The 11215-nt window shown below is 41.0% G+C and overlaps 1 pseudogene; it reads left to right on the forward strand.

Moving 5' to 3' along the window:
• The first annotated feature begins 2392 nt into the window (after window positions 1-2392).
• On the forward strand, window positions 2393-2947 carry LOC111139943 (annotated as a pseudogene).
• Window positions 2948-11215: the final 8268 nt, after the last annotated feature.

The raw sequence follows: 11215 nt of genomic DNA on the forward strand, positions 1-11215 counted from the left end.
TATGGTTTCACTTATTTGTGGAGCATAACAAATAGCATGGAGGACAAGGGGAGATGGAGAGGAGAAGGGAGTTGAGGGAAATTGGAAGGGGAGTTGAACCATGAGAAACTATGGACTCTGAAAATCAATCTGAGGGTTTTGAAGGGGTGGAAGGTGGGAGGTTGGGGGAACCAGGTGGTGGGTATTAGAGAGGGCACGGTTTGCATGGAGCACTGGGTGTGGTGCAAAAACAATGAATACTGTTATGCTGAAAAGAAATTTTAAAAATACATAATTTAAAAACATAAAATAAGAAATCAGGGGTCGTTGGGTTACATTGGAGAGAGTATGTGCTATAGTGAGTGCTGAGAAGTGTGTAAATCTGATGACTCACAGACCTGTACCCCTGGGGCTAATAATACATTATATGTTAATAAAAATTAAATAAAAATGAAATCGGTCTGATATAGTGTGTCATCCAAAGTCATTGTTTTGAAAAATGTCACTGGAATTTTGATATAGATTGCACTGAAAATATAGATTGCTCTGTGCACTAAATTAAATGAACCAGTGCAGAAGAATCTCTTGTGAGATATTAAAAGGGTGAAAGGCTGTTTAATTCAAATCCTTCCGTAGAGTCTTTTCACAGCCCCCTTTCCATAGTACAGTATAAATTATTAACTAACTCCTTTCATCTCAGATCAATTTACAAAACAGAAACAATTACCCCTTGCTAATGAGAGTGAACGCTTCTAATAATTATGAAAGTTGCGTTTGATTCTGTTTCCTCACAGGTCCTTGTTTACAATCTAATTTAGAGTTGCATCAAAGTGAAATAAAACAGGAATTCTCAGTTTGAAAAAAATATATAGAACTGAAAATATAGATTGCGCTGAAAATGTAGATTGCTCTGGACTTATAGATATTTTAACAATGTTTATTCTTCCAATCCGTGAGCATGGAATACTTTTTCATTTTTTTGCTCTGGAACAAACAATCCTAAAATTTGTATGGAGCCATAAAACACCCGAATTGCTAAGGAAATGTTGAAAAAGGAAAACAAAACTGGGGGCATCATGTTACCTGATTTCAAGCTTTACTACAAAGCTGTGATCACCAAGACAGCATGGTACTGGCATAAAAACAGACACATAGACCAGTGGAACAGAGTAGAGAGCCCAGAATGAACTTTTAACTTTATGGTGAAAGCATCTTTGACAAAGCAGGGAAAAGTATACAGTGAGAAATAACTAATAATGTACTACATGGTGACTAACATAACAAAATAATTTTTAAAAAGCTGTAAAAAAAAAAGAAAAAATCTCTTCACACATTAAAATACTGCTGAGTGAAATAATTCAAGCAGAAAAAGTGAATTATCATATGGTTTCGCTTATTTGTGGAGCATAAGGAATAACACGGAGAAATGGGGAGATGGAAAGGAGAAGGGAGTAGGGGGAAATTGGAGGGGGAGATGAACCATAGAGACTGTGGACATGGAGGAACTAACTGAGCGTTTTGGAGGGGAGGGGGACTGGGAGGTTGGGTGAGATGGTGGTGGACATTATGGAGGGCAAGTTTTGCATGGAGAACTCGGTGTGGTGCATAAATAATGAATTCTGCACTTAAAAGAAATTTAAATAAATTTTTTTTTTAATAAAAGAAAGAAAGAAAGCAAACAGGGAACTAAGCCACCTGGAGTCACCACACTCCAATTTCAAAGCTGTTGTCATCAAAACGGTATGGTGCTGGCATAAAAACAGACACACAGGACAATGGAGCACAACAGAGCTTGGAAAATGATAATCCTAGTACTTTTGGCAAAGATTATTCATTCATATATCAAACGTATATTTAAACTTGGCTTTGATAGAATTATTAACTCTGAATGGGAATTTATATTGATTTCCCATTCCAATGTTTCTTACCAATAAATGCATTTTTAAAAAGATTTTATTTATTTATTTGACAGACAGAGATCACAAGTAGGCATAGAGGTAGGCAGGGTCGGGGGGAGCAGGCTCCCGACTGAGCAGAAAGCCTGATGGGGGGCTCAATCTCAGGACACCAGGATCATGACCTGAGCCACAGGCAGAGACTTTAACCCACTGAGCCACCCAGGAGCCCAATAAATGCATTTTTTAAAACAAACAAACAAAAAATGAACACTACATATTGGCATAGTGCTGTCTAAACAAAGTGTTCTACAAACAATGCAATCTTTGTTTTTAACTTGCAAAGAATTGAACCTACATCTGGAGCTAACTATATACTCAGAGGACATGCAAATAGGGTCATCTCTCCACTGAATAAAACAGCCCAGCCCGGACCATGCAGCTGGGAGAGGAGCCCCAGTCCTGGGATTTCCAGGTGTCCACATTCACTGAGCAGGACAGAACACAGTGAACTCACCATGGAGTCTGTGCTTGGCTGGGTTTTCCTTGTTGCTCTTTTAAAAGGTAATTTATGGAGAACAAGAAACATTGAGGATGTGAGTGAATGTGATTTAGAGAAACCATGGGTGTGTGACGGATTCCTGACTAGGATGTCTTGTGTCTGCAGGTGGTCAGTGTGAGGTGCAGCTGGTGGAGTCTGGGGGGGACCTGGTGAAGCCTGGGGGGTCTTTGAGACTCTCCTGTGCAGCCTCTGGATTCACCTTCAGTAACTATGAAATGAACGGGTCCGCCAGACTCCAGGGAAGGGGCTGCAGTGGGTCGCATATATTAACAGTGGTGGAAGTAGCACAAGCTATGCAGACTCTGTGAAGGGCCGATTCACCATCTCCAGAGACAACGGCAAGAACACAATGTATCTGCAGATGAACAGCCTGAGAGCTGAGGACACGGCCATGTATTACTGTGCAACAGACACAGTGAGGGGACCTCAGTGTGAGCCCAGACACAAATCTCAAACTACAAGGGTATCAGACCAGCAGAGGGTGCACACTACTCAACAATTCTGTCTTTAATCCCAGGAGCAGCTGCAGATGGCAGTTATGTCCTATTTCCTGTTAGGGTCTGGGGTTTCCTCTCCATAGAGCAGTTTCCCCAAGGGAGCCTTCTTGACATTATTCTGTGCTTACCTATTCACTCTCTGACTTAAAAACTTACTTGTAACAGGAAGAAAAATATGCAAACATGCAAAAAAAATAAAGAAAGAAAAAGAGTCAGTTACATTAGTTTCCTCTTATCCTTAAATACCAATAAATTACAAATATCCTGATGCAGGTCAACAAAACCTTTATAAGAATCTCAGTGACAGTCACTGTGGATCACTAGAACCTCCAGCAGAGCCAGAATATCACACACACACACACACACACACACACACACACACACACACACACAGCAGTATAAAACCTCCACTGAAAAAATAAAAATAAATTTAAGAAAAGAGTAGAAAACCTCTATCACCATCCTGTAATTTCTCTGCAGCAAAGGTGGTCCTAAGACAGAAATACACAGCATACAGGAAGACATCAAGAAGGAAGAAAAATCTCAAATAAACAACCTAACATTACACCTAAAGATCCTAGAGAAAGAGCAACTGAATCCTAAATATAGCAGAAGGAAGGGAATAGCAAGATTAGAGCAGAAAGAGATTATATAGAAACTAAGAAACCACGGAACAGATCAAAGAAACCAGGGTCTGCATATGTTTTTTCTAATTCAATTAGCCAAGGTATAGTACATGATTGGCTTTTGATATAATATTCAATGTTCCATCAGTTCAGTATAAAACCCTGTGCTTATGATGTCACATGATACTTTGGGGGAAAAATACAATATATTTGAGAATCCTCTACCTAAATTTATGAAAATGAAAGAGAAAGGGCCCAAATAAATAATAAGTAAGTTATGCAGTCCAGTGTGTCATTCGAAGCCCTTATTTCCTTGGTCCATGAACAATGAATTCTGGAACACTGAAAAGAAATTAAAAAAAAAAGTGAAAAAAGTCTATATTCATTTTTTCTGTTCAATTAGCCAACATATAGTACATCATTAGTAGTTGATAAAGTGTTCAGAGATTCATTAGTTGTATATAATACCCAGTGCTCATCGAATCACCTGACTTCCTTAATATCCATCACCTCCCTGACCCATCCCCCACCACCCTCACTTCTGTAATCCTTGTTTGTTTCTCAGAATCCAGAGTTTCTCATGGTTTGTCTCCATCTCTGATTTCTTTTCTTATTTTATTTTATTTTATTTATTTTATTTTATTTTTCAGTGTTCCAAGATTCAGTTTATGCACTACACCCAGAACTCCATGCAATAAGAGGGCTTCTTAATACCCACAGCCAGGCTTACCCATCCCTCTAGCCCTCTCCACTCCAATATCCTTAGTTTGTTTCTCAGAGTCCACAGTCTCTCATACTTCATATCTCCCTCCAATTTTCCACAATTCACTCTTCCTTTCCCTCTCCTAATGTCCTTCATGTTATTCCTTATGCTCCACAAGTAAGTAAAACCATATGATAATTGACTTTCTCTGTGGTCCTCCTCACTCTTCCTTATGTCCCACATAGAAGTGAAACCGTAGGATGATTATCTTTCTCTGATTGACTTATTCTACTTCACATAACACCCTCTGGTTCCATCCAAGTCAATGAAATGGTAGGTATACATCCTTCCTGATGGCTGAGTCATAGTCCATTGTATATATGGACCACATCTTCTTTATCCATTCATATGTGGAAGGACATCTCAGCTCCTTCCACAGTTTCACCAAAGTGGATATTAATCCTATTGAATATTGGGGTGCATGTGCCCCTTTTTTCATTACACCTGTATCTTTGGGGTAAATACCTAGTGGAGCAATTGCTGAGTCATAGGGTAGTTCTATTATAAGTATTGGAGGAAACTAAACACTGTTTTCCAAAGTGGCTGTATCAACTTGCATTCCCATCAATAGCATAAAAGGGTTCCCCTTTCTCCACATCCTCTCCAACATTTTTTGTTCCCTGCCTTATTAATTTTACCCTAACTCATATGTTAATATCTCATTGTGGTTTTGATTTATATTTCCATGGTGACAAGGGATGTGGAGCATTTTCTCATGTGTCTGTTGGCCATTTGTATGTCTTCTCTGGAGAAGTGTCTATGCATGCCTTCTGTCTATTTCTTGACTGGATTATTTGCTTATGGGTGTTGAGTCTGGTAAGTTCTTTATTGATCTTGGATATCAACCCCTTGTCTGTAGTGTCATTTGCAAGTAGCTTCTCCCATTTCATAGGTTGCCTTTTAGTTTGGTTGACTGTTTCCATTGCATTGCAGAAGATTTTTTATCTTGATGAAGTCCCAAAAGTTCCTTTTTGATTGTTTCCCTGGCTTTTAGAGACCCAGCTTGCAAGAAGTTGCTGCAGTTGAGTATCTAAGAGGTTACTGCCTGTGTTCTCCTCTCAGATTTTGATTCAACCCTTTTCTAAATGGGTCTTCAGACACATCCTAATATCCAGCCAGAGTAGTCACTGACAATGTCCACATCACAGACACCTGTTATCCCCACATGCCAGGTGTTTTGTTCCTGGGTATGAGAAAACCATAGGAACACTCACATAAATATAAATGCTCCTGTTTATTTCCTTCCTTCTGAGCAGTGACATCAGCTGACCTCCATCCAGGTCCACACACACCCTGGAGCCAGGGTGGACATTCACATCAATCTGTGCAGATCAAGGGCCCAGAGAACACCTTGTGAGTTTGAGACTCCCATGGACCTGGATGCTGTGGGTGTCTCCTCCCCTCTTAAATCCACGAGCTGGTCAGCCCACTCCTCCAGGCCCTAACAAAGATCAAGATGTGTCCTCATAACTGGATCTTCCAACTTCTCATGATCATCAATCCCTCTATCAGGCAGGTAGTGTATTTATTTTTTTAATTCACATTAACAACATACAGGGAGCCAGGGAACAAGATATGCATCCACAGCTCTGTTCATGAAGATACTGAGAAAAGGGCTTTCCCAGACCACTGATCTAAATCACTGAGTGCAGTGATGAGGACACAGGTTAAAGGGGGTGACCTGCGCTTGTCACACAGGTGTGAAGTGTCATTTCAGGACCAGAGAAGGTGTTACTTGTGTAAATGTGTCACTGAGTGATGAGGGTTCACCCGGGATGCTCCCAGAGAGGTGATACTGATTGGAGCAAGGACAAAATCTGACAGATCTGCCATCCTATTCTGTCCTTTACACGTGAACATACCTGGTAGTGAAGGTGTTTGGGGGAGTTAAATCCACTCATTATAAGTGAAGCAGCTCTGAATTACCAAATACAGTGAAGTGACCCAGCTTTGACAAATTTCCACATGATTTGTAATTGGGGCTGCTGTTGTCAACTTGCACACCCAGGACTTGAACCACAAGAGAATAGAGGGGATGGTGGAACAGAGAAGTTCCCTAACAGTATGGAGCCCCTGGAATTATGGAGGGGTTTCATGAATGTCTACCATGCACAGGGCACTTCGTATTATATTGTTATGTTTTGTTCTTCCTGTAGATGATTACACCCTCTTTGTGAGGCCTATGCTGTGGAGTGTGTGACTCTCTTCCTGGCTCCACTGGAAAGCTGGGGCTGTCTGGGTAGCAGCAGTGAAATATGTCTCTGCTGTAGCCACACAAGAGTTCAGATTCCTCCAGAGATCCTGTTTCTGTTCCCTGATCAGCACTGTGATCTCCTTGAGCTCCTCCATGTAGAATATACTCCCACTCTCCAGTACACTCCTCTGCTCTACTCAGGTGACAGTCATTAATGTGGTGGAAGACTTGAGACCACAAGGACTCTGACTTGATGATGTAGCCTTAGCCTCAGGTGCTCCCAGGAACCTGGGTTGGGGAAGACCTTCAGGTGTCACTGCTTTTCCTCCAACAGTGGACCGAGTCCATGTATTCTTGCCTGTCTCTAGGTACATAGTCATTCTGTTCCTCCTGGTTGTTCCTTCCCACAGCTCCAGTGGTCACTGGCTGTCCCCAAATTTTGTTTCACTACTTTTCCATGAAGACTAAGGCTTTTATTCCATGTGAAAAGTGTGTGTAGTCCTCAACAGAACTGAGATTGTGATGTCTGTTCCCCTTTCAGATCCTGTGGGACTCCACCTGTGACCCCAGGATGCTTCATTTGAGGGATTACTCTGCAGGCAAATTCTTTATTTCTGTGGTGGAAAAAGGATGTGTGGATCTCAATGCATTCCTGTCATCTTCCTCCCATCCTGCCAGGACCACCAGGGTGTGGGGAGGCTTTTCATGATTTGTCCCCATCCTACAGGATAGGAATGCATGAGGACAGGATTTTTTTTTTTAGGCCTATATTAATTAATTAATTACTTTATTTATTTATTTATTTTTATAATCATTTTTAAAAATTTCTTTTCAGCATAACAGTATTCATTGTTTTTGTACCACACCCAGTGCTCCATGCAATCCATGCCCTCTCTAATACCCACCACCTGGTTCCCCCAACCTCCCACCCCCCGCCCCTTCAAAACCCTCAGATTGATTTTCAGAGTCCATAGTTTCTCATGGTTCAACTCCCCTTCCAATTTCCCTCAACTCCCTTCTCCTCTCCATCTCCCCTTGTCCTCCATGCTATTTGTTATGCTCCACAAATAAGTGAAACCATATGATCATTGACTCTCTCTGCTTGACTTATTTCACTCAGCATAATCTCTTCCAGTCCCATCCATGTTGCTACAAAAGTTGGGTATTCATCCTTTCTGATGGAGGCATCATACTCCATAGTGTATATGGACCACATCTTCCTTATCCATTCGTCCGTTGAAGGGCATCTTGGTTCTTTCCACAGTTTGGCGACCGTGGCCATTGCTGCTATAAACATTGGGGTACAGATGGCCCGTCTTTTCACTACATCTGTACCTTTGGGGTAAATACCCAGTAGTGCAATGGCAGGGTCATAAGGGAGTTCTACTTTTAATTTCTTGAGGAATCTCCACACTGTTCTCCAAAGAGGCTGCACCAACTTGCATTCCCACCAACAGTGTAAGAGGGTTCCTCTTTCTCCACATCCCCTCCAACACATGTTGTTTCCTGTCTTGCTAATTTTGGCCATTCTAACCGGTGTAAGGTGGTATCTCAAGGTGGTTTTAATTTGAATCTCCCTGATGGCTAGTGATGATGAACATTTTTTCATGTGTCTGATAGCCATTTGTGTGTCTTCATTGGAGAAGTGTCTGTTCATATCTTCTGCCCACTTTGTGATATGATTATCTGTTTTGTGTGTGTTGAGTTTGAGGGGTTATTTATAGATCCTGGATATCAATCTTTTGTCTGTACTGTCATTTGCAAATACCTTCTCCCATTCCATGGGTTGCCTCTTTGTTTTGTTGACTGTTCCTTTGCTGTGCAGAAGCTTTTGATTTTGATGAAGTCCCAAAAGTTCATTTTGGCTTTTGTTTCCTTTGCCTTTGGAGACAGGTCTTGAAAGAAGTTGTTGTGGCTGATATCGAAGAGGTTACTACCTATGTTCTCCTCTAGGATTCTGATGGATTCCTGCCTCACATTGAGGTCTTTTATCCATTTTGAGTTTATCTTTGTGTATGGTGTAAGAGAATGGTCGAGTTTCATTCTTCTACATATAGCTGTCCAGTTTTCCCAGCACCATTTATTGAAGAAACTGTCTTTTTTTCCACTGTATATTTTTTCCTGTTTTGTTGAAGATTAACTGACCATAGAGTTGAGGGTCCATTTCTGGGCTCTCTACTCTGTTCCACTGGTCTATGTGTCTGTTTTTATACAGAACATTCCATCCTAAAACAAAAGAATACTCATTCTTCTCAAGTGCATATGGAACCTTCTCAAGAATAGACCACATACTGGGTCACAAATCAGGACTCAACCAATACGAAAAGACTGATATTATTCCCTGCATATTTTCAGATCACAATGCTTTGAAACTGGAGCTCAATCACAAGGAGAAGTTCAGAAGGAACTCAAACACCTGGAAGCTAAAGACCACCTTGCTTAAGAATGCTTGGATCAACCAGGAGATCAAAGAAGAACTGAAACAATTCATGGAAACCAATGAGAATGAAGACACTTCCATCCAAACCCTATGGGATACAGCAAAGGCAGTCTTAAGGGGGAAATATATAGCCATCCAAGCCTCCCTCAAAAAAAATTGAAAAATCCAGAACTCAGCAGCTGTTTCTACACCTTAAAGAACTGGAGAATCAACAACAAGTCAAACCAACTCCACACATAATAAGGGAAATAATCAAGATTAGAGCTGAGATCAATGAGGTAGAAACCAGAGGACAGGATTGATTTAATGATATGGTCCTAGAGAACCTCACACTATAACACCTTTAGCACACATAATGACAAGAAACTCATTAAATATTCTATCTAAACCTTGTGATTGTTTATTTGTCATCAGGGATCTGCATTCACAATATGCCAAAATGCTGGTTCTTTGCCCCTGTGAGTAGTTGCCAGTCCCAAGAGTTTAAGTTTATTATTTGTCTCATGACCACAATTAGAAGGTATATTGTCTCGAATTTGTTGATCTGAAGTTTGTTCTATTTATTTCTTGAGTTCTTGGAGAAACTCCAATCTGAGTAGTGAGTTTTTTGAAGTACAGAAACGCTACATCAAAAACTAATGATGTACTGTATGGTAACTAAAATTAATTAATTAATTAATAAGTGAGTAAATAAACAAATAAATAAAAATACAGAAACATGGGAACAATCCCCAGTCCAATCATCAACTTGAAAGTTGACATATTGTGCTCTATGTCATCTTTGGAAAGCTGCCCAACAGAAAAACCATAATAAATATGGGGGTATTGTCAAATATTTGGCTCAGCAGTTGAAGCCCTAGAAATAAAGGTACATTTAATACAATTACAAAATTATATACTCTAGAAAAGTAAAGCTAGTATAAGGTAACATGAAGATCAAAAGTAATGTGGGGGGGAGGAGTCAGATGGTGGAGAAGTAGCAGGCTGAGACTACTTCAGGTAGCGGGAGATCAGCTAGATAGCTCATCTAAAGATTGCAAACACCTACAAATCCAACGGGAGATCGAGGAGAAGAAGAACAGCAATTCTAGAAACAGAAAATCAACCATTTTCTGAAAGGTAGGACTGGAAGAGAAGTGAATCCAAAGCGACGGGAAGATAGACCACGGGGGGAGGGCCAGCTCCTGGCAAGTGGTGGAGCAATGGAGCACAAAATCAGGACTTTTAAAAGTCTGTTCCGCTGAGGGACATCGCTCCAGAGGCTTAACCGGGGTGAAGCCCCCGCAGGGTCAGCGTGGCCTCAGGTCCCGCAGGGTCACAGAAGGATCGGGGGTGTCTGGGTGTCTCAGAGCTTACAGGTATTAGAACGGGGAAGCCGGCTACAGAGACAGAGCCGAGGAGTGAGCTCTCAGCTCGGGGTTACCTTGAACCGGTCGCAGGCTCGGTCAGCTCTGAGCGTGGCCGGAGGCCAGGGTGACGGGAGTAATTGGGCGCTGTTCTCTGAGGGCGCACTGAAGAGTGGGGCCCCGGGCTCTCGGCTCCTCCAGGCCGGAGACTGGGAAGCCGCCATCTTCATTCCCGTCCTCTGGAACTCTACGGAAAGCGCTCAGGGAACAAAAGCTCCTGAAAACAAACCCGATCGGATTACTCAGCCCAGCCCCTGGTAAGGGCAGTGCAACTCCATCTGGGGGCAAAGACACTTGAGAATCACTACAACAGGCCCCTCCCCCAGAAGACCAACAAGAAACCCAGCCAGGACCAAGTTCATCTACCAAGGAGTGTAGTTTCAATACCAAGGAGAGCAGCAGAATTCCAGAGGAGGGGAAAACAAAGCAAGGAGCTCATGGCTTTCTCCCCATGATTCTTTAGCCTTGCAGTTAATTTAATTTTTTTTTTCTTTTTCAATTTTTTTCCTCTTCTTCTGCTAATTTTTTTTTAATTTTTACCCTTTTCTTTTTTAACATTTTTAACTAGTTTATCTAATATATATATATCTATATATATCTATATATAGATATATATATATATATATGTGTATATATATATATACATATATTTTTTTTCCTTTTTATATTTTTTCTTTATTGGTTTTCTTTTTTTAATTGTTTCTTTTTTTTTCTTTCTGAACCTTTTTATCCCCTTTCTCCCCCCTCACAATTTGGGATCTCTTCTGATTTGGCTAAAGCATATTTTCCTGGGGTTGTTGCCACCCTTTTAGTATTTTACTTGCTCCTTCATATACTCTTATCTGGACAAAAT

The sequence above is a fragment of the Enhydra lutris genome, unplaced genomic scaffold (genome assembly GCF_002288905.1).
Source record: "Enhydra lutris kenyoni isolate GAN:26980312 unplaced genomic scaffold, ASM228890v2 scaffoldscaffold127, whole genome shotgun sequence".
NCBI classification, from domain to species: Eukaryota; Metazoa; Chordata; class Mammalia; order Carnivora; family Mustelidae; genus Enhydra; species Enhydra lutris.